The sequence below is a fragment of the Oryctolagus cuniculus genome, chromosome 8 (genome assembly GCF_051225735.1).
Source record: "Oryctolagus cuniculus isolate XC-2025 breed Fujian yellow rabbit chromosome 8, ASM5122573v1, whole genome shotgun sequence".
Lineage (NCBI taxonomy): Eukaryota > Metazoa > Chordata > Mammalia > Lagomorpha > Leporidae > Oryctolagus > Oryctolagus cuniculus.
Window position 1 is genome coordinate 22,818,313 of NC_142874.1, and position 24,101 is coordinate 22,842,413.

Here is a 24,101-nt window from a genome sequence, read left to right on the forward strand (position 1 = left end):
ATAAAACACACTGACGTGATGGCTTTAACAGACCTGCATGTAAAAAGTCTCAAGGTAGTTCTCTCCCACACAGCCCCGGGATCTTTGAAGCCTTTTCCTGAACCATAAGGAATGAGCCATGTATTTACCACATTTCTTCACTGGCCTTCTGGAACCCACGCTTGCAGCTACAGGGAATAAGAACCGAGACCTTCTAGAAGTCCCTTGCTGTCTCATCACATATCACTCCAAGAAGAATGCCAAAGGACACTGTATCCTAGGAATCCAAGCTTGCTCTCTGGGAACCATTCTGATCCCCTGCTGAGAAACAGAGTCAAAGTCCTCACACTTCAACTCCGCACAGTGGATAAAACTAGCACGGCAAAGCAGAACATTCCCTTCCCAGAGTAACCGGATGCAGGGAGACAAAGAAACACAAAAAATGAAAGCACCTGGCTCCTGGCTCCTGCCATCGGATCAGCGCAGTGCGCCAGCCGCAGCGCGCCGGCCGCGGCGGCCATTGGAGGGTGAACCAACGGCAAAGGAAGACCTTTCTCTCTGTCTCTCTCTCTCACTGTCCACTCTGCCTGTCAAAAAATTAAAAAAATAATAAAAATAAAAAAAAAGTGGACAGAAAAATAATACTTTCTAACAATAGTTCCCACAGAAAGTATTTTTTTTTATTTTTAAAAAGCTCAAATACACATACACACAAATACCTAAATAACAGTACAATAAATATTGGTATATTCCTTATCTCCATTCAAGGGAACTTCAAAAAATTCATGGAAAAGCAGAATTAAAAGATAAGTTTATATTATGACAAGAAAAAACTTGAAATCCATGCAATGACGGGGGGTCTTCAAAAAGTTCAAGGAAAATATGTATTATGAAGAATTACTTCAAAAATTTTTCACCAAAATGAATTTATCTTTTCAACCCATTTTCCCACAAACGTTTTCACGGCCCATTCTACACCAACTATTAACCAGTTTGATGTGTATGTCTCAGCTCTCTCTGTAAACACTGCTATGGTCTAAATGTTTCTGTCCCCCCCTCCCAAAATGCATATGTTGAAATCCTATCCCCCAGAGCCAGCACTGTGGCGCAGTGAGTTAATTCCCTGACCTGAAGCGCCGGCATCCATATGGTCGCCGGTTCTAGTCCCAGCTGCTCCATTTCCAATCCAACTCTCTGCCATGGCCTGGGAAAGCAGTAGAAGATGCCCAAGTCCTTGGGTCCCTGCACCCACGTGGGAGACCTGGAAAAAGCTCCTGGCTCCTGGCTCTGGATCAGCACAGTACTGGCCATTGCAGCCAACTGGGGAGTGAACCATCAGATGAAAGACCTCTCTCTCTCTCTCTCTCTCTCTTCCTCTCCTATCTTTGTGTAACTCTCTCAAGTAAAAAATAAAATAAATCTTTAAAAAAAATCCTAACCCCAATTTTAGGAGGTGGGGTCTTTGAGAGGTGATTAGCTCATGCAGTGCAGCTCTCATGAATGGAATTAGTGCTCTTATAAAAGAGGCGCCAGAGACACCCCGTGCCTTCCCAATGCATGAGAACACCAGAAGAAGCTGCCATTGTGAATAAGGAAGTGGGCTGTCGCCAGACGCTGAATCTGCTGGAACCCTGGTCTTGGACTTCCCAGGCTTCAGACATTAAGAAATATACAAGCTGTTTGAAAAGCCACACAGTCTACTATACTAAGACAGGTACCTACACTCACTTCCTCTGCTAAGCCATTGAGATCATGGCGTGCACCATGTAAGGCTTTGCCCTTAAGCATTTTAGCACTTAACTGTCATGAAGAGGAGCTGGCACTCACACTGCTCAACACCATTCCCAGGCCTTCAGGAGGAGTCTGGATAACAAGTTCCAAATCAGACTTAGCTGGAAAGAAAAAGAATGTAGAGTTACACAGCAGAGTGGGTGGCCACAGATCACAAGAGCCTACGATACATTTTATGAACAAATAGAAGAAAGAAGTTCCAAGCCTCCAATTATAAATTTGTGTCAAAGAAGTGTTGATTGCTCTAATTTAATCAGTATACAATATATATGAAATGTCACACTATAGTCTGTAAATAGTACAATTAGGAAAAATTAAAAACACATTTAAAATATATGTAAGTTTTAACTTAACGTTTTGCATTTAAATCATGCACCTCAACTAGACTTCCATATTCTAAAATTTCATCTTAGAACTAGATAGATTCTCCATTTTGCCTGTGAATCATGAAGCACAATTATAAAACCTCTGAGGACTTCCTAAAAAAGGTGCCCAGAAAGTTCAAGAAAAGTGTGCACGACAGAAAACTATGCATGGAGACAAGCATTGTGGCACAGCAGCACAAGCTGCCACCTGCACCAATAGTATTCCATATCAAAGTGTAGGTCTGAGTTCAGGCTGCTCCACTTTGAATCCAGCTTCCTGCTAATGCACTTAGGAAGACAGTGGAAAATGGCCCAGGCACTTGGGCCCCTGCTACTCATGTGGGAGACAAAGATTAAGTTTCATGCTTCTGGATTCAATGTAGCCCAGCCCTGGCCACTGCACCCATTTAGGAAGTGAACCAGAGAATATAAGATTTCACTGTCTCTCTCTATGTCTACCTCTCCCTCCGTGTCCCTCTGCCTTTCAAATAAATAAAATAAATCTTAAAAAATGGGGGGGGGGGCGGCATTGTGGCTCACTTGGTTAATCCTGCACGTGCCATGCCAGCATCCCATATGGGCACTGGTTTCTAGTCCCGGCTGCTCCTATTCCAGTCCAGCTCTCTACTGCGGCCCAGGAAGGCAATGGAGGATGGCCCAAGTGCTTAGGCCCTGCACCCGCATGGGAGACCAGGAGGAAGCACCTGGCTCCTGGCTTCGGATTGGCGCAGCTCCGGCCATAGCAGCCATTTGTGGGGTGAACCAACGGAAGGAAGACCTTTCTCTCTGTCTCTCTCTCTCACTGTCTAACTCTGCCTGTCAAAAAATAAATAAAAATAAAAATAAGAAAGGAAACTAAGCTCTGAGTTTAAAAAACAGTTTTGCACCAAAAAATAGCTTTTCATTCCATTTCCCATGAATTTTTTTAAGTTTCTTCATACATAAACTTGCCACTGCAGAAGCAGCCTACACACAAAATAGAGCTTGTTCTTTAGAAGATACACCTCGGTAACTTAAACAATAGAACTTACTTGAAATCCCTCTGCGCAGCCCCTGGCTGGAACATCTGTCCTGACCTGCAGTCATAAAAGTTCTTTGTTTTAACAATGTTCCTGCTGTTTTTGGTCCCAGTGTCACCCTTTCAGGTTCTTTCTTAGGTACTTGCCCAAAGAACTGTGTGTACACTAGAAAGACCGGTTCTCTTTCAAAACTGGCAGATGAAAATCTGCCCAACTGTTTTGTACATTTATCAAGGATTAAAGGAGCCTAATTTTGCTCATGTGCCTTTCCACCTTCTAAATCTATCAGTGGATTTCATTCAAGTGGACCATCTGGTGATCAGAATCCACATCTGAAGGACTGACTCAGGACATCCTATTTCGTGTTATCTGAATCTGACAGTTTAAATATTAGGGATGGTGCTATAACCAGGATTTATTTAAATAGCCTATCAACCTATAAGAAAGACTTACAATCAAAGCACATTAAATCAAAAAAATGTAAATGCTATATTTAAACATCTCTGAAAAGAGGAAGTCACTATCCATTCTGCTAGAATCAGCACTTTTTCTTCCAGTCAACTATGAAAGATGTACAAAAGTAAATCAAGGTATTTTGTTTTGACTAAGACTTTAGAAATAAATGGCTTTGTAGATAGAGAAGTAGTTGCATTTGTAAGTAATAACTATATTCAAATAAATTACAAGAAATAATTTAATGACATCATCCAACATTGAAGCTATTCTCAAATTGCTCCATTTGTCCCCCAAATGTCTTTTATAGCTTTTTTTAAAAAATTCAGGATTTAACCAATCCACATGTTACATTTGGATGTTGTATTTCTTTAGTCTTCCATTGTCACCCTCTGATGTTCATGACACTAAGACTTTGGCTGTACTGAAGCCAGCTGGTCTACAGAATGTTCCACACTCTGAAATTCTTTGATGGTTGCCCCATGCTTAGATTTAGACGAAACATCTCTGGTGATGACTCCACCTAGGTGATACGGTGTCCTTCCTGCTGTGTAACACCTGGAGGCACCTAACGTTAGACCAACCAGTCACTGCTAGGCCTCAAGTACAACGCGAACTGCTAGATCTCTCTCCATAGAGACATGGCTTGTTCTACTGTAATAAGGAACATCATGGGATGATACTTTGAAACTGTGTGAACATTCTGTTCATCGACAATCTTGTACCCTATCATTTTAGATTTCAAAAATATTTCTCACTGAAATCAGTCATTGCACTGACAAGTTCATATAACAGAGTTTTATAAAAGGAATTTATTTATTTATTTAATTTAAAGATACTGTTACAGAGAGGGAGACACACACATGAGAGAGAGAGAATCCTCCATCCTCTGGTTCACGGCCCAAACAGCCATAACAGCCAGGCCTAGACACACTGAAGCCAGGAGTCGGGAACTCTATCTGAGTCTCCCATATGGATGCAGGCGCCCAAGCACCTGAGCCATCTTTTGCTGCTTTCGCAGGCACGTGAGTAGAGAGCTGGATCAGCAGTGGACCAGCAGCTGGGACTTGAACAGGAGCTCATAGGGGATGCAGGTGTCATAGCTGCTAGCCCACAACTCCAGTCCCATAACAGAAAATTTCTAATTCTATCATTCTTTCTGCATTTATTAGTGACATTCTACTTTAAGGAACAGTTTATTTTCTCTCTTTCTCTTTCATTTTGTTATCACAGAATCAAGGAATTTTTGTATTTGCTATATTTTATTAGTATTATTATGGTTTTTGAAGCTCAAGTGGTCCCAACTGTGGTTAATATGAGCTTTATTTCAACATGTCCCCTTTATTCATGGGACATTTTCTTGGTTTCTAGATAAGATACTCCAGGATAAACCAAGGCCTTTCCTCCCTCAGATAGGGAATCAGTCATTTCTCCAAGAAGCACTAACTGATTTTAAGTGATTTCAGTAAATAATAGGCACTATATGTACTCACATTTAGGAGGTAACTGATTTGAACTGAAAGCACAAACCTCAGAATCTTTCTAAGCTGTCAAACAAATAAGGTGATTAAGAAATAAAATTAGGGACCAGTGCTGTGGTATAGCAGGTAAAGCCGCCACCTAAAGTGCCGACACCCCATGTGGGCGCCAGTTCAAGTCCTAGCTGTTCCACTTCTGATCCAGTTCCCTGCTGATGTGCCTGGGAAAGCAGTGGAAGATGACCCAAGCCTTGGGCCCCTGCATGTACACGGGAGAAGCAGCTCCTGGCTCCTAGCTTTGGATCAGCCTGGCTCCAATCGTTGTAGCCATCTGGGAAGCGAACCAGCAGGTGGCGAAGACCAGGGTCTCTCCTTCTCTCTAACTCTGCCTTTCAAATAAATAAATAAATCTTTAGAGAAAGAAATAAAAATTAACAGTGAATTTCCACTGTATTTCCACTAATGTGTATAACAATGCTCATATGTCTGATAATTTAAAACTACACAGGCCGGCACCACGGCTCACTAGGCTAATCCTCCACCTGCGGCGCCAGCATCCCGGGTTCTAGTCCTGGTTGGGGCGCCGGATTCTGTTCCAGTTGCTCCTCTTGAGTCCAGCTCTCTGCTGTGGCCTGGGAAGGCAGTGGAGGATGGCCCAAGTTCTTGGGCCCTGCACCCACGTGGGGTGTGGGAGACCAGGAGGAAGCACCTGGCTCCTGGCTTCAGATCAGTGGGGTGCACCAGCCGCAGCAGCCACTGGGGGGTGAACAAATGGAAAAGGAAGACCTTTCTCTCTGTCTCTCTCTGTCTAACTCTGCCTGTCAAAAAATAAAAATAAAAAAGGTACACATTATTTTTGTTGATAAAAAAATCAATAATATAAATCATCGCAATTTTAAGATATGGATACATATCGTGTGTATTCTACTTGGGTACTAACTTTATCATCTGGGTTATATTCTGCTTCAGACAATTATAAAATAAACTCACCTTCTTGGAGTTCAACCTGACTGATACGAGGTGAAGTGGATCAAAGCCTTACAAACAGACAAGGAAAAGCTCCTTATGTTAAACTCTTCTGGAGGTGATTTTTGACACATCTTATTCCCCCGTTTGGTGCTGCTACTGCTCCAGCACTTACTCTTCACATAAGCTTCTAGCATGTCCTGAGTCTTAGGGGGCAAATGCTGCAGCAGAAGTGAAGAGCCATGATGCCTGAAGTTTAGATCTTTTAAGATCAATCCCATTCACAATAGCTACAAAAACAATCAGATACCTTGGAATAAACTTAACCAAGGACGTTAAAGATCTCTATGATGAAAATTCCAAAACCTTAAAGAAAGAAATCGAAGAGGATACCAAGAAATGGAAATATCTTCCATGCTCATGGATTGGAAGAATCAATATCATCAAAATGTCCATTCTCCCAAAAGCAATTTATAGATTCAATGCAATACCAATCAAGATACCAAAGACCGTCTTCTCAGATCTGGAAAAAATGATGCTGAAATTTATATGGAGACACAGGAGACCTCGAATAGCTAAAGCAATCTTGTACAACAAAAACAAAGCTGGAGGCATCACAATACCAGATTTCAGGACATACTACAGGGCAGTTGTAATCAAAACAGCATGGTACTGGTACAGAAACAGATGGATAGACCAATGGAACAGAATTGAAACACCAGAAATCAATCCAAACATCTACAGCCAACTCATATTTGATCAAGGATCCAAAACCAATTCCTGGAGCAAGGACAGTCTATTCAATAAATGGTGCTGGGAAAACTGGATTTCCATGTGCAGAATCAGGAAGAAAGACCCCTACCTTACGCCTTACACAAAAATTCACTCAACATGGATTAAAGACCTAAATCTACGACCTGACACCATCAAATTATTAGAGAGCATTGGAAAAACCCTGCAAGATATAGGTACCGATAATGACTTCTTGGAAAACACCCCAGAAGCACAGGCAGTCAAAGCCAAAGATAACATTTGGGATTACATCAAATTGAGAAGTTTCTGTACTGCAAAACAGTCAGGAAAGTGAAGAGACAATAGACAGAATGGGAAAATATATTTGCAAACTATGCAACTGATAAAGGGTTGATAACCAGAATCTACAAAGAAATCAGGAAACTCCACAACATCAAAACAAACTTAAGAGATGGGCCAAGGACCTCAATAGACATTTTTCAAAAGAGGAAATCCAAATGGCCAACGGACACATGAAAAAATGTTCAAGATCATGAGCAATCAGGGAAATGCAAATCAAAACCACAAGGAGGTTCCACCTCACCCCAGTTAGAATGGCTCACATTCAGAAATCTACCAAGAATATATGCTGGCAAGGATGTGGGGAAAAAGGGACACTAACCCACTGTTGGTGGGAATGCAAACTGGTCAAGCCACTATGGAAGTCAGTCTGGAAATTCCTCAGAAACCTGAATATAACCCTACCATTCAACACAGCCATCCCACTACTTGGAATTTACCCAAAGGAAATTAAATTGGCAAACAAAAAAGCTGTCTGCACATTAATGTTTATTGCAGCTCAATTCACAACAGCTAAGACCTGGGACCAACCCAAATGCCCATCAACAGTAGACTGGATAAATAAATTATCGGACATGTACTCTATAGAATACTATACAGCAGTCAAAAACAACGAAACCCAGTCATTTGCAACAAGATGGAGGAATTTGGAAAACATCATGCTGAGTGAATTAAGCCAGTCCCAAAGGGACAAATATTATATGTTCTCCCTGATCGATGACAACTAACTGAGCACCAAAGGGGAAACTTGTTGAAATGAAATGGACACTATGAGAAACAGTGACTTGATCAGCTCTTGTCCTGACGGTTGATGTACAATGTAATACTTTATCCATTTTAGTTTTTTTTTTTTGTTCTAGTACCATTGGTTGAACTCTGTAATTAACACACAGTTATTCTTAGGGTTTAAATTTTAACTGAAAAGTGATCCCTGTTAGGAATTTGGAAAACATTATGCTGAGTGAAATAAGCCAGTCCCTAAGGGACAAATACCACTTGTTCTCCTTGATAGGTGACAACTAACTGAGCACCAAAAAGGAAACCTGTTAAAGTGAAATGAACACTATGAGAAACGGTGACTTGATCAGCCCTCACCCTGACTGTTGATGAGCAACTTGATATGTTATCCCTCTTAGTATTTTTTTTTGTTTGTTCTACTTAATACTTTTGGTTGAATACTGTAATCAATACACAATTCTTCTTAAGTGCTGAAACTTAACTGAAAAGTGATCACTGTTAAATATAAGAGTGGGAATAAGAGAGGGAAGAGATGTGCAATTCGGGACATGCTCAAGCTGACTTACCTCAAATGGTAGAGTTAGAAACATACCAGGGGATTCCAAGTCAATCCCATCAAGGTGGCATGTACCAATGGCATCTCACTAGTCCCAGTGATCAATTTCTGTTCACAATTGATCATAATGATAGGACTAAGAACCAAAGGGATCACATAAACAAGACTAGTGTCTGCAAATACTAGCTGATAGAAAAAAAGGGAGAGAACGATCCAACATGGGAAGTGAGATACACAGCAGACCCATAGAATGGCAGATGTCCTAAACAGCACTCTGGCCTCAGAATCAGCCCTTAAGGCATGCGGATCCAGCTGAAAAGCCCATGAGAGTATGGAAAGTCAAGACACTCTGGGGGAAAAAAAACCTAAATGAAAGATCTCCGCGGGAGCCAAGATGGCGGAATAGTGAGGGCGCGCACCGATAGTCCGGGAAAATTTAGTTTAATAAAAGGGGAGTTACGGTAGCCTCAGAAAAAAGAACCAGGAAAATATTGCAGAGGAAACCCTTCTGGATTGAGTGGTCGTGAATCGGAGGACCTACTGGGAGAACAAGGTCGCCCACTGCGCGGAAGCCAAGCCGCGGGACCGAGCCGCGGAAGCCGAGCCGTAGGACCGAGCTGCGCAAGCCGAGCTGCGGGACCGAGCTGCGCAAGCCGAGCTGCGGGACTGAGCTGCTGGAACGCGAGGTGAGCCGAACCTCAATAGCCCGAGACACCGGCAGGCAAGCAGAGAGAGGACACTAGAGGGAACGACCCCCGGGGGGGAAAGTTCACCAGGCTAACTGGAAGAGAGAGAGAGGAAAAAAAAAAAAGGTGACTGGTACAGACACGGGTTTCTCTCTCTCTGCTCACCTCTCAAGGGCGAGCAAGACAAAGAGCAGGCGCCATCTTGGACATACGTCATAAGCAGAGCGACCTCAGGTCTGCACCGGCCCTGAGCCTAGCAGAAAAACCTGACTCTGGGCGGGGTAAATTAACAGGAGATTAGGACCTAGTAAATTTGTGGTGCTACTGAACTGAGACTGTGAAAAAAGAGACGGTGGGGGAGAGAACTCATGGAAATCACGTGAGCACTCTCCAGAGACGCTACAATTCCGTAACTTTGGCAACCCAGTGGGAGACTGAAGGAGAATTTGAGCCCACTCTGAGGGCAGAACAGATTCCCTGTGTGGTCTTTGGGAAAGAGCTTCCGATCTCTGGCTCCTGTGGGTATATCATTTGCCTGCTAACTACCTCCAACTTCGTTCAGCTGTGTGGAATTACTTCCCTTTTGAATCAAAAAAAAAAAAAAAAGAGAGAGAGAGAGAGATTTACCACACCTAACCTGGGAGTGTCACCTTTGGCACACCAAACAGAGCTCTCAGGCCACACCCATCTCAAGCCCTAAGGCTCCATCAAAAACAGATAGTCCACTTAATCTAGAGTCATAGTATAACAAGAAAAAGCACCACAGTGAAGAAACCAAGTATCCCCAATATGCCAAATAACAAACGCAAAAACCGAGGTAATAAAAACAAGGAAGTCACCATGACGCCCTCAAATGAAAAAGACACCCCAATTCAAGATTATGAAGATGATGAGTTAGAAGAAATGCAAGAAGCAGATCTCAAAAAATTGATAGGAACATTAAGAAGTTCTCAAAAACAAATTCTTGAACTACAGAAATCCTTAATGGACAAGATAGAAAATCTCTCTCGTGAAAATGAAATATTAAGGAGGAATCAAAATGAAACGAAACAACTAGTACAACAGGAAACTGGGATAGTGACTGAAGTGAAGAATTCAATAGATCAAATGAAAAACACAATAGAGAGCCTTACAAACAGAATGGGTGAAGCAGAAGAGAGAATATCGGACTTAGAAGACAGAGAACAGGAAAGGATACAGTCAGACCAAAGAAAAGAAGAGGAAATTAGGAACCTAAAACATATTGTCGGGAATCTTCAGGATACTATTAAAAAACCCAACATTCGGGTTCTAGGAGTTCCTGAAGGCATGGAGAGGGAGAAAGGATTAGAAGGCCTTTTTAGTGAGATATTAGCAGAAAATTTCCCAGGTTTGGAGAAGGGCAGAGAAATCCTAGTACAGGAAGCTCACAGAACCCCTAATAAACACGACCAAAAGAGATCCTCACCACGACACGTTGTAATTAAACTCTCCACAGTGAAACATAAAGAAAAGATCCTAAAATGTGCAAGAGAGAAACATCAGATTACTCTCAGAGGATCTCCAATCAGACTCACAGCTGACTTCTCATCAGAAACTCTACAAGCTAGGAGAGAATGGTGAGATATAGCCCAGGTACTAAGAGAGAACAACTGCCAGCCCAGAATATTATATCCTGCAAAGCTATCATTTGTGAATGAAGGTGAAATAAAGACTTTTCATAGCAAACAGAAATTGAAAGAATTTGTTGCCACTCGTCCAGCCCTGCAAAAGATGCTTAAAGATGTGTTACACACAGAAACACAGAAACACGGTCATCAATATGAAAGAAGGTAAAGGAAGGAAACCAAGGAAGGAAAGCTCACAGCAAAAGATCACAGGGAATTCAAAGCATATATTAGAACTTATCTTTGGCAAATGGCAGGGCAAAGTTACCACTTATCATTAGTCACATTGAACGTGAATGGCCTGAACTGTCCAGTTAAAAGACACAGATTGGCTGATTGGGTTAAGGAACAAAACCCATCTATTTGCTGCTTACAAGAAACTCATCTTTCCAACAAAGATCCATACAGACTGAAAGTGAAAGGCTAGAAAAAGATATACCATGCCAACAGAAATGAAAAAAGAGCAGGCGTAGCCATCTTAATTTCAGTCAACATAAACTTTACCACAAAAACCGTTAAGAGAGACAAAGAGGGACACTACATAATGATTAAGGGATCAATTCAACAAGAAGATATAACAATTATCAATGTATATGCACCTAACTACAGGGCACCGGTTTATCTAAAAGATTTGTTAACGGACTTAAAGGGAGACTTAGACCCCAATACAATAGTACTGGGGGACTTCAATACTCCACTCTCAGAAATAGACAGATCAATAGGACAGAAGATCAACAAGGATACAGTAGATTTAAACGACACTATAGCCCAAATGGATCTAACAGATATATACAGAACTTTCAATCCTACAGCTAAAGATTTTACATTCTTCTCAGCAGTACATGGAACCTTCTCTAGGATTGACCACATACTAGGCCATAAAGCAAGTCTCAGCAAATTCTAAAGAATTAGAATCATACCATGCAGCTTCTCAGACCATAAAGGAATGAAGTTGGAAATTAGCAACTCAGGAATCCCTAGAGCATATGCAAACACATGGAGATTGAACAACATGCTCCTGAATGAACAATGGGTCATAGAAGAAATCAAAAGAGAAATCAAAAACTTTCTGGAAGTAAATGAGGATAACAGCACAACATACCAAAACTTATGGGACGCAGCAAAAGCAGTGTTAAGAGGAAAGTTTATATCAATAGGTGCCTACATCAAGAAATTGGAAAGGCACCAAATAGATGAGCCTTCAATTCACCTCAAGGATTTAGAAAACCTACAGCAAACCAGACCCAAATCTAGTAGGAGAAGAGAAATAATTAAAATCAGAGAAGAAATCAACAGGATTGAATCAAGAAAAACATTCCAAAAAATCAGCCAAACGAGGAGCTGGTTTTTTGAAAAAATAAACAAAATTGACACCCCATTGGCCCAACTAACTAAAAAAAGAAAAGACCCAAATCAATAAAATCAGAGATGAAAAAGGAAATGTAACAACAGACACCACAGAAATAAAAAGAATCATCAGAAATTACTACAAGGACTTGTATGCCAGCAAACAGGGAAACCTATCAGAAATGGATAGATTCCTGGACACATGCAACCTACCTAAATTGAACCAGGAAGACATCGAAAGCCTAAACAGACCCATAACTGAGACAGAAATTGAAACAGTAATAAAGGCCCTCCAAACAAAGAAAAGCCCAGGACCAGATGGATTCACTGCTGAATTCTACCAGACATTTAAAGAAGAACTAACTCCAATTCTTCCCAAACTGTTCAGAACAATCGAAGAAGAGGGAATCCTCCCAAATTCTTTCTATGAAGCCAGCATCACCTTAATTCCTAAGCCGGAAAAAGATGCAGCACTGAAAGAGAATTACAGACCAATATCCCTGATGAACATAGATGCAAAAATCCTCAATAAAATTCTCGCCAATAGAATGCAACAACACATCAGAAAGATCATCCACCCAGACCAAGTGGGATTTATCCCTGGTATGCAGGGATGGTTTAATGTGCGCAAGAAAATCAATGTGATACACCACATTAACAGACTGCAGAAGAAAAACCATATGATTATCTCAATAGATGCCGAGAAAGCATTTGATAAAATACAACACCCGTTCATGATGAAAACTCTAAGCAAACTGGGTTTGGAAGGAACATTCCTCAATACAATCAAAGCAATCTATGAAAAACCCACAGCCAACATCCTATTGAATGGGGAAAAGTTGGAAGCATTTCCACTGAGATCTGGGACCAGACAGGGATGTCCACTCTCACCACTGCTATTCAATATAGTTCTGGAGGTTCTAGCCAGAGCTATTAGGCAAGAAAAAGAAATTAAAGGGATACAAATTGGGAAGGAAGAACTCAAACTATGCCTCTTTGCAGATGACATGATTCTTTATTTAGGGGACCCAAATAACTCTACTAAGAAACTATTAGAACTCATAGAGGAGTTTGGCAAAGTAGCAGGGTATAAAATCAATGCACAAAAATCAACAGCCTTTGTATACACAGACAATGCCATGGCTGAGGAAGAACTTCTAAGATCAATCCCATTCACAATAGCTACAAAAACAATCAAATACCTTGGAATAAACTTAACCAAGGACGTTAAAGATCTCTACGATGAAAACTACAAAACCTTAAAGAAAGAAATAGAAGAGGATACCAAGAAATGGAAAAATCTTCCATGCTCATGGATTGGAAGATTCAATATCATCAAAATGTCCATTCTCCCAAAAGCAATTTATAGATTCAATGCAATACCAATCAAGATACCGAAGACCTTCTTCTCAGATCTGGAAAAATTGGTGCTGAAATTTATATGGAGGCACAAGAGACCTCGAATAGCTAAAGCAATCTTGTACAACAAAAACAAAGCCAGAGGCATCACAATACCAGATTTCAGGACATACTACAGGGAAGTTGTAATCAAAACAGCATGGTACTGGTACAGAAACAGATGGATAGACCAATGGAACAGAATTGAAACACCAGAAATCAACCCAAACATCTACAGCCAACTTATATTTGATCAAGGATCTAAAACCAATTCCTGCAGCAAGGACAGTCTATTCAATAAATGGTGCTGGGAAAATTGGATTTCCACGTGCAGAAGCATGAAGCAAGACCCCTACCTTACGCCTTACACAAAAATCCACTCAACATGGATTAAAGACCTAAATCTACGACCTGACACCATCAAGTTACTAGAGAACATTGGAGAAACCCTTCAAGATATTGGCACAGGCAAAGAGTTTCTGGAAAAGACCCGGGAGGCACAGTCAGTCAAAGCCAAAATTAACATTTGGGATTGCATCAAATTGAGAAGTTTCTGTACTGCAAAAGAAACAGTCAGGAGAGTGAAGAGACAACCGACAGAATGGGAAAAAATATTTGCAAACTATGCAACAGATAAAGGGTTAATAACCAGAATCTACAAAGACATCAAGAAACTCCACAAAAACAAAACCAACAACCCAATTAAGAGATGGGCCAAGGACCTCAATAGACATTTTTCAAAAGAGGAAATCCAAATGGCCAACAGGCACATGAAAAAATGTTCAAGGTCATTAGTAATCAGGGAAATGCAAATCAAAACCACAATGATTTTTCACCTCACCCCGGTTAGAATGGCTCACATTCAGAAATCTACCAACAACAGATGCTGGCAAGGATGTGGGGAAAAAGGGACACTAACCCACTGTTGGTGGGAATGCAAACTGGTCAAGCCACTATGGAAGTCAGTCTGGAGATTCCTCAGAAACCTGAAGATAACCCTACCGTTCGACCCAGCCATCCCACTCCTTGGAATTTACACAAAGGAGTTTAAATTGGCAAACAAAAAAGCGGTCTGCACCCTAATGTTTATTGCAGCACAATTCACAACAGCTAAGACCTGGAACCGACCTAAATGCCCATCAACGGTAGACTGGATAAAGAAATTATGGGATATGTACTCTTTAGAATACTATACCGCAGTAAGAAACAATGAAATCCAGTCATTTGCAACAAAATGGAGGAATCTGGAACACATCATGCTGAGTGAAATAAGCCAGTCCCAAAGGGACAAATACCATATGTTCTCCCTGATCGGTGACAACTGACTGAACACCAAAAAGGAAACCTCCTGAAGTGAAACGGACACTATGGGAAACGGTGACTTGATCAGCATAGCCCTGACTGTTAATGAACAACTTAATACATTATCCCTCTTAGTAGTTTTTTTGTCTGTTGTACTTAATATGACTGGTTTAATTCTAAATTAATACACAGTTATTCTTAAGTATTGAAAATTAACTGAAATGTGATCCCTGTTAAACATAAGAGTGGGAATAAGAGAGGGAAGAGATGTATAATTTGGGACATGCTCAAGCTGACTTGCCCCAAATGGTAGAGTTAAAAACATACCAGGGGATTCCAATTTAATCCCATCAAGGTGGCATGTACCAATGCCATCTCACTAGTCCAAGTGATCAATTTCAGTTCACAATTGATCATAATGAAAGGACTAAGAGTCAAAGGGAACACATAAACAAGTCTAGTACCTGCTAACACTAACCGATGGAATAAATAAAGGGGAGAGTGATCCAACATGGGAAGTGAGATACTCAGCAGACTCATAGAATGGCAGATATCCTAAATAGCACTCTGGCCTCAGAATCAGCCCTAAAGGCACTCGGATCTGGCTGAAAAGCCCATGAGAGTATTTCAGGCATGGAAAGCCAAGACACTCTGGCAAAAGATCTCTGTGAGTGAGATCCCAGGGGAAAGAACAGGTCTTCAAAGAAGGAGGTACCTTTCTCTGAAGGGAGGAGAGAACCTCCACTTTGACTATGACCTTGTCTAAACAAGATAAGAATCGGAGAACTCAGAGGGCTTCCATAGCCTTGGAAACTCATGACCGGAGCATAGGGAGACTACTGATGCCATAGACAGGAGTGTCAATTGGTAAAGTCAACAACAGGAGTCACTGTGCACTTACTCCTCATGTAGGATCTCTGTCCTTAATGTGCTGTGCATTGAGATTTAATGCTATAACGAATACTCAAACAATATATTTCACTTTGTGTTTCTATGGGGGTGCAAACTGTTGAAATCTTTACTTAATGTATACTAAACTGATCCTCTGTAAAAAAAAAAAAAAGAAATTATCAACTCCCAACTTGACTCTCACTGGGATTAAACATGACAATAGGTCTGATCTGATTTCATCATCATTTAAAAAAATCATCTATTATTTTTCACTTTATGTTTCTGTGTGAGAGCAAACTGTTGAAATCCTTACTTAATGTATACTAAGCTGATCTTCTGTATATTAAGATAATCGAAAATGAATCTTGATGTGAATGGAAGGGGAGAGGGAGTGGGAAAGGGGAGGGTAGTGGGTGGGAGGGACGGTATGTGGGGGAAGCCATTGTAATCCATAAATCGTACTTTAGAAATTTATATTCATTAAATAAAAGTTAAAAAAAAAAAAGATCTCCGCAAGTGAGATACCAGTGGAAAGAACAGGTCTTCAAAGAAGGAGGTACCTTTCTCTGAAGGGAGGAAAGAACTGCCACTTTGACCATGGCCTTGTCTAAAAATTATCAGAGTCAGTGAACTCAGGGGGCTTCCATAGCCTTGGCAGCTCATGACAAGAGCCTAGGGTGATTACTGAGGCCATAAACAAGAGTGTCAATTTGTTAAGTCAACAACAGGAGTCACTGTGCACTTACTCCTCATGTAGGATCTCTGTCCTTAGTGTGCTGTACATTGAGATTTAATGCTATAACTAGTACTCAAACAGTATTTTTCACTTTGTTTCTGTGTGGGAGCAAACTCTTGAAATCTTTACTTAATGTTTGCTAAACTGATCTTCTGTATATAGAGAGAAATGAAAATGAATCTTGATGTGAATGGAAGGGGAGAGGGAGTGGGAAAGGGGAGGGTTGCGGGTGGGAGGGACGTTATGGGGGGGGAAGCCATTGTAACCCATAAGCTGTACTTTGGAAATTTATATTCATTAAATAAAAGTTTAAAAAAGAAATCAGACTGGGGAAATCTGACCTGTCGGGTAACAGCTGCACTCTGTAACACGACTGTGAAGGGCTTCTACCTACCCACCGACTGACTCTGCCATCTCCTTCTTTCACTCACTGAAGTTTACTGAGCCAAATTTCAAACTCCACCAACTCCCAATATGCCCTTAAATTTCCCACAGGCACTGTGCTCTCTGCCTGTTGGGTTTTCCTTCCAATCTAGCCCACTGAAATGCTAAATTACTTGATTGATCATTATAATTGTATAAATTTATTGAACTATCACTCTGTGCCCTATAAACTATCATTCATTTTTTAATTTTAAAGAGCTGTGAATGCTAACTAAACTTATTTGATCATCATCTATTGAATTATCACACTGTACTCCATGAACATGTGCTATTACAATTTAAAAACAGGGATTGACATTTGGCACAGCAGTTCAGATGCCCTTGGGATGCCCCCATCCCATATTGCAGTGCCTGAGTTAAGTCCTGGCTCCACTCCTAACTCCAGCTTCCTGCTAATATGTATTCTGGGAGGCAACAGATAATGGCTCAAGTAGTTGGGTCCTTGCTACCCATGTGGAAGACTTGTATAGAGTTCCTGGTTCCCAGGCATTTGAGGAGTTAATTAGTGGATGAGAGACTGATTTCTCGCCTTCTCCCCTCTCCATCCCCTTTCCTCTCCCTCTTCTTCATCCTCCCTCTCCTCCAATTTCTCCTCCCCCTCTCTTTATCTTTCTCTCTCTCTGCTCCTCCAATCAAATGAATAAACAAGAACTTTCTAAAATTAAGTTAAAAAGTAAATAAATCCCTAGCATGACGCTGCCTCTACTAAGGCAGCCCAGATTCTCCCAAGCAGAACTAATTTTTCCTTCCTTGCTCCTTCGAGTACTTTATTTAAAACTCCATGAAAACACAAGCCATCCTGTCTCATGTTGTGGATTTTTAATTCTAGTTTTCTAGAATAATTCATTTAAATTATTTGTAACTATGTGGGGGAAAAAACATGTTCAAATTTACAGAGCAACTCTTTTGTCCACCATCAATCTTAATCTTTTCCCTAAAAGTATTTTTCAAGTCCCTGTGGCACAGACCTGGCAGTACAGACCTTAACATGTTCATGGTAACTATTATGAAGAAGTTGTGCATGATTTCAAAAACTTTTGCACCAAAATAAATTTGTCTTTTAATATTACTTTTCCATGATCTTTTTGAAGTACCTTCATATTATGCATTTAAATTACCTGTTTCATTATAAGACTATAAATCCTAGAAGGAAGAATTCAACTTGTCCAATTTTCTCTCTCTTAATAGCTACAGAGTTCAATAATTACGGCACATGCTACATAAATGTAAGGAGAAATATTAACTGCATGAGATCTGTGGTTGCCACAACTTTGATTTACAATATGAAAGAAAAAGAGAATTTCAGAAATGATGACTATTTTAAAGCTCTGTGTTTTGTGTATTTAAAAATTCCCCTCCTTTTGAACAGTCTAAGCCAGAGAATCTGTTTTTCTGTTTTCTCCTCTGAATTCTATAAATTATATGCAGACAGGAATTCTGTAAACAAACTTGAACTGTTTCTTTCATTGCAGCAACTGGTAACAGGTAGGATGCAGGGCTCAGAGTTGACTTTGGAGAAAGTAGACGTCATCTGGACAGGAGCACAGCCCCTAGCTGGCGGTAATTCCAGCGGGGAACGGTAATTAGATGTGTTCAGATTCTGACAATCTGAACTATAGGAAGCTTCTAAATTTGATTTGTGATGGAGGAACTGTGGTCAAGAAAGGAACGTGCACACCAGTGATTTGGATATACTCCAGAACGTGGCCTTTCTGGACCCCAGTACATGTAATGCTAGAAGAAAAATGTGAACAGAGTAATCTTCCCCTTTGCCCTAGAGGTGTTTCTTGGAAACTTTTATTGAGAAAGAACAGCTCATTGATAAGTATCCACTTAGAATTCCTAAACCCATAGTCAATTAACAATTTGATATTTTGCCTTTACATTAGAACACCAAAATGTTCCACCAAAAATCAGTGCCTCTGTTAGCCCCCTGAGCTTTAAGCACCGAGAGTGCATCTGAACCAAAAGAAACAGCTGACCAGTGAACAGTCAACACTTCCCTCCCACTTGGCCATGACATCAGCAGAGCCTCCTTCACAGCAGCTTCCAGAAATGCCTGAAAAATATGGCTTTTGGCTACTTTCAGAAGAGAAGTGATAGCATTTGTAGAAAATAACTTAAAAGTCCAATGAGTTATTGAGTTGGATCCCAGGCCAATCTTTTTGGGACATAAACACATTTTAAAAAGTCTTGTTATCATTATGCAAGGCCATTATTGTACAAGAATGACTAAACTGCCTGGGGGAATGAAGCAAAGGAGGAAGAGGAACAGTCCAGCCCAGCCTCTCCAGGCATCATTGAGTTCATCAATAGGACAAATACCATGTTGTCAGTCAAGTTCATGTACGCTGGAGATTTGGCTATGTTGAGAAATCTCTGAGCATGACTAGAGCCTAGGGAGATTACTGACGCCATAAACAAGAGTGTCAAATTGTTAAGTCAACAACAGGAGTCACTGTGTACTTACTTCTCATGTGGGATCTGTCCTTAGTGTGCTGTCCAATATGAAGTAATGCTATAACTAGTACTGAAACGGTATTTACACTTTGTATTTCTGTGTGGGTGCAAACTGATGAAATCTTTACTTTATACCAAATCAATCTTCTGTATATAAAGATAACTGAAAATGAATCTTGATGTGAATGGAATGGGAGAGGGAGTGGGAGATGGGAGGGGTGTGAGTGGGAGGGAAATTATTGGGGGGGGAAGCCATTGTATTCCATTAACTGTACTTTGGAAATTTATATTTACTAAATAAAAAAGAAATTAAAAAAAGAAATCTCTGTGCATATAACATAACTGCTCAACTTTAAAAATATTGATGAGAGGCCGGCGCCGCGGCTCACTAGGCTAATCCTCCACCTAGCGGCGCCGGCACACCGGGTTCTAGTCCCGGTTGGGGCGCCGGATTCTGTCCCGGTTGCCCCTCTTCCAGGCCAGCTCTCTGCTATGACCAGGGAGTGCAGTGGAGGATGGCCCAGGTGCTTGGGCCCTGCACCCCATGGGAGACCAGGAAAAGCACCTGGATCCTGGTTCCTGCCATCGGATCAGCGCGGTGCGCCGGCTGCAGCGGCGGCCATTGGAGGGTGAACCAACGGCAAAGGAAGACCTTTCTCTCTGTCTCTCTCTCTCTCTCTCACTGTCCACTCTGCCTATTAAAAATAAAAAAAAATAAAAAAAAAATTAAAAATATTGATGAGAGTAATATGAAAACATAATTACCTTGTTTTATGCAAAAAACCTATCTATATTAGCATTTGAAATAGCAAGCATAGTCTCGGGCAGTTTATCTTCCTATTTATCCACAGTGAATTGCTATGCCAAAGGCTTTAATTATGAGTGACACACTTCAGATGTGCTCTTCTGAAACAACTTCTGCACTAGAATAAGGGTGCAATATTGGTTTGAAGAACTTGAAAGATGACAACTCTGTCAACCCCTAAATCTTCTATTCACTGGCTTTGTACCCCTAGTTGAGACTCCAAGCCTCAGTTTCCTGACCTGTAAGATAGGGTAAATTCTACCTACCATGCAGTGTGATAAAGTGATACATGCACAATGCTTCATTTACAAAGTGCTCAAGAAGTACATACTGTCATTTTTCAATCCTGGTATTTAGGAGTAAAACCATGATAAATGGCAAACAGGCATTTAATGTCCAGCCTGGCTGGAATTACAACCAACTTCCGTCCCCTCCCCATTTTAAAAACACAGTCCATGGTGGTTCACAGCAATAAAGAGTGATGCCTACTGTTTACTGAAGCCTCACACCATCCTAAGCACACTGAGTAACTTGTCAGATCCTCATTTGTTCCTCCTGAAAACGAGCTTTATGCTTGTTTTCATAAGAAAGAAACTGAAGTGCAAACAGTTTAAACAACTTGCCTGGAGTCACACAGCTGGTAAGTATCAGCTTCCGGGCCTGGACTCAGAGCCTGACTTCTCCCAGCAACCCCTGCCCCCTTGACCACCTACCAGGAGGAGCACACACAAAGCTCCCTGGGAGTTTCTGTTCCTGCTTGTGGGGAGCAACTGGGAGCAACTCGGACTAGACTAAGTTACTGGAATTAAGACTTATTTTATGCATCTGCTTTCCCACAATATGGCGCTGAGAAGGGAAACAGCTTCTACACAGCTGCCTCCAGTTCAACCAAGAAACTGTAGGACCTGCTCCTGATTGAAGGAGAGCAGCGTACTCGGCGTGTGGGTAGCAGAGTTGGGATTGGTGGAAGAGGACTATAAAGGAGGAGAGAGACGGCATGCACCAGGAACATCTATGGGGAACATCTAAGGGAACCCGTGCAGCCCCCGAGAGAACCGGCCGGCGGTGTGCCGCTCCCCTGCGGAAGTGGGGAATGTGGCCAGGGGGAACTGCCCTTCCACGGAGGTGGAAGGGATAGTAGCCAACCCGGGAAGAACCATCAGCAAACCCGGGGAGGGCAGAGCAGACGAAAGAACAGCGCAGGGTCCTGTGTCGTTCCTCCACGAAGAGGGGGAGCGACATAATGGTGCCGTGACTCGGATATGAAGCCTAGGCAGGACTTAGTGTCGTTCCTCCATGAAGAGGGGGAACGACATAATGGTGCCGTGACTCGGATAGGAAACTTAGGAGGGAAGAAATGACTCGGATAGGAAACCTAGAACGGATAGGAAACTTAGGAGGGAAGAAACGGAAAGAACTGGGAAAATACCGGAGAGAGAGACTAGCAAACAGCCTAGGGAAAAGCCGGACGAAAAAGGTGCCGGAAGAAGCTATGGAAAGCCTAGGCATAGACTCGGATATGGACTGTGGGAAAGAAGTTAGGATTGAAAGCGAAAGTGAAAGCTTTCATAGACTCGGATGCGGACTATGGCGGGGAAGCTAGGAGATTGAAAGCGAAAGTGAAACCTGGAGGAGGCTTGGACTCGGATATGGACTGTGGGAAAGAAATTAGGATTTAAAGTGAAAGCAAGAAGAAACTTAGATACGGACTGCAGGTTGAAAGTGAAAGTGAAACCTAGAAGAAACTTAGACTCGGATACGGACTGTGGGGAGAAGCCAGGAGAAATGAGGGAGGAATATTGTTGGAAGAAAACTTAAGGAAACATACCGGGTAGAGAAAAATGTTAGGGAGGATGAAGCCGCGAGTGCAGGCCGAGGCGGAGATATAAGCCACCTTGGAATTCTTCAAGTCACCCCGGGGAGCAAGAGGCGAAGATCTGGAACCAGAGGCAGAGACGTGGGCCGCCAGGTTGAAATTCGCCAGGTTAGTCCGGGGAACTTGGACTGAATGTTGGTGGTGGCGGAAACATTCGCGGAAGCCGCCGCGTGCAGAGAGAGCACGGGGCGTGAATAGATAGGGAACGCGGGGCTGGCGCGAGGCCGTGGTGCGGGCGCGAAGTGCGTGGAGACCGCGGAGCGTGCGTGCAGAGCCGGGAACCCGCCGGCGGGGCGAGGCGCCGGGAAGCCGCGCAGAGCCGTGAAGCTGCCGCGGGGCGAGGCGCCGGGAAGCCGCGCAAAGCCAGGAAGCTGCGCAGATCGGAGAAGCGCGGGCTGAAGCGGCTCAGAGCCGGGAAGCCGCCGAGAAGCAGTCTCGGGGCGGGCGCCGGGAAGCCGCAAGGATAAGAGAAACAAAAGTTTAGAAGTAAAATGAGAGAAATGGGAATGTTGGCAGACAGAAGTAAAATGGGAGAAATAGGAATGCCCGGAGATAGAGAAATAGAGAAATAGAAAGGCCTCCCTACAACACTGCAATGTGAGAGCTTGGATTCGGTCTGCCTGATTAAGTGAGGCGATGAGCACCTGGGCGGCTAGCAGCTTATGCGCCGCAGGTCACCGAAGACAGGCACGAATTAACATCAGTAAGGCTTCCCCACGATAGAACAATTAGGAGGCTTGGATTCGGTCTGCCTGATTTAAGGCGGTAAGCACCAGCAAGCAGCTCGACCAAAGCATGAGCTGCAGGTCACCGAAGATAGGCACAAACCAACACTAATAAGTCTCCCCCACAATACGGCAATGAGAAGGCTTGGATTCGGTTTGCCTGATTGTTAGGGCTTGTAAGCCCCTGCGGGCAGAGCAGAGCATGCGCCACAGGTCACCGAACACAGGCACGCATCAGCGCCTAAAAACCTCCTCACAACATGGCGAAGAGAGGACCCGGATTCGGTTTGCCTGATTGATAGGACTTGTAAGAACCTGTGGGCAACTCTAGCAAGCAGAGCAGAGTGTGTGCCGCGGGGCACCGAAGACAGGCGCGTATCAACGCCAAAAATAAAAAGAAAGGGGGATCTGTGGGGAGCAACTGGGAGCAACTCGGACTAGACTAAGTTACTGGAATTAAGACTTATTTTATGCATCTGCTTTCCCACAATATGGCGCTGAGAAGGGAAACAGCTTCTACACAGCTGCCTCCAGTTCAACCAAGAAACTGTAGGACCTGCTCCTGATTGAAGGAGAGCAGCGTACTCGGCGTGTGGGTAGCAGAGTTGGGATTGGTGGAAGAGGACTATAAAGGAGGAGAGAGACGGCATGCACCAGGAACATCTATGGGGAACATCTAAGGGAACCCGTGCAGCCCCCGAGAGAACCGGCCGGCGGTGTGCCGCTCCCCTGCGGAAGTGGGGAATGTGGCCAGGGGGAACTGCCCTTCCACAGAGGTGGAAGGGATAGTAGCCAACCCGGGAAGAACCAGCAGCAAACCCGGGGAGGGCAGAGCAGACGAAAGAACAGCGCAGGGTCCTGTGTCGTTCCTCCACGAAGAGGGGGAGCGACACTGCTGAGCAGGAAAGTAGAAGCTGTCCTCAGTGGGTGACAACTACCGCTAGACTGCTGCCACTTCAATATACAAGTTCCATGAAGTCACTTTCAGTGATTAAAACCACACCTCATTTTTATATGAGATCTTCAGGAACTATCAGGACATGGATTTAACGTTACACAAGGATCAAAAAGTTCACAGAAATGGAATGAAAACCTAGGTTTACTGAGGTCAGCCGTGTGGCATAAGAGGTAAAGCCGCCACTGTGACATCAGTATCCCACATGGACATCAGGTCTAGTCCGGGCTGCTCCACTTCCAATCCAGCTCCCTGATAATGCGCCTGGGAAAGCAGCAGAGAATGGCACATTTGCTTGGGCCCCCTCATCCCTATGGGAGATTTGGGTGAAACTCCTGGCTCCTGGCCTCAGCCTGGCCCAGCCCCAGGCATTGTAGCCATTTGGGGAGTGAA

At 42.7% G+C, this 24,101-nt stretch overlaps 1 long non-coding RNA gene across 7 annotated transcripts in view; it reads right to left on the reverse strand.

The window, feature by feature from the left end:
* LOC149124912 (uncharacterized) overlaps window positions 1-24,101 on the reverse strand; it is a 189,069-nt gene that overhangs the window by 121,943 nt on the left and 43,025 nt on the right. For 2 of the 7 annotated variants that reach the window (XR_016211717.1, XR_016211719.1), the window contains exon 2: window positions 1,807-1,871. This is a non-coding gene — a long non-coding RNA (uncharacterized LOC149124912). Of the gene's footprint in view, window positions 1-1,780; window positions 1,872-9,288; window positions 9,392-20,865; window positions 21,293-24,101 lie in introns of those variants that run through there. The other 5 variants (XR_016211716.1, XR_016211715.1, XR_016211718.1 and 2 more) reach the window with 5 other exon arrangements.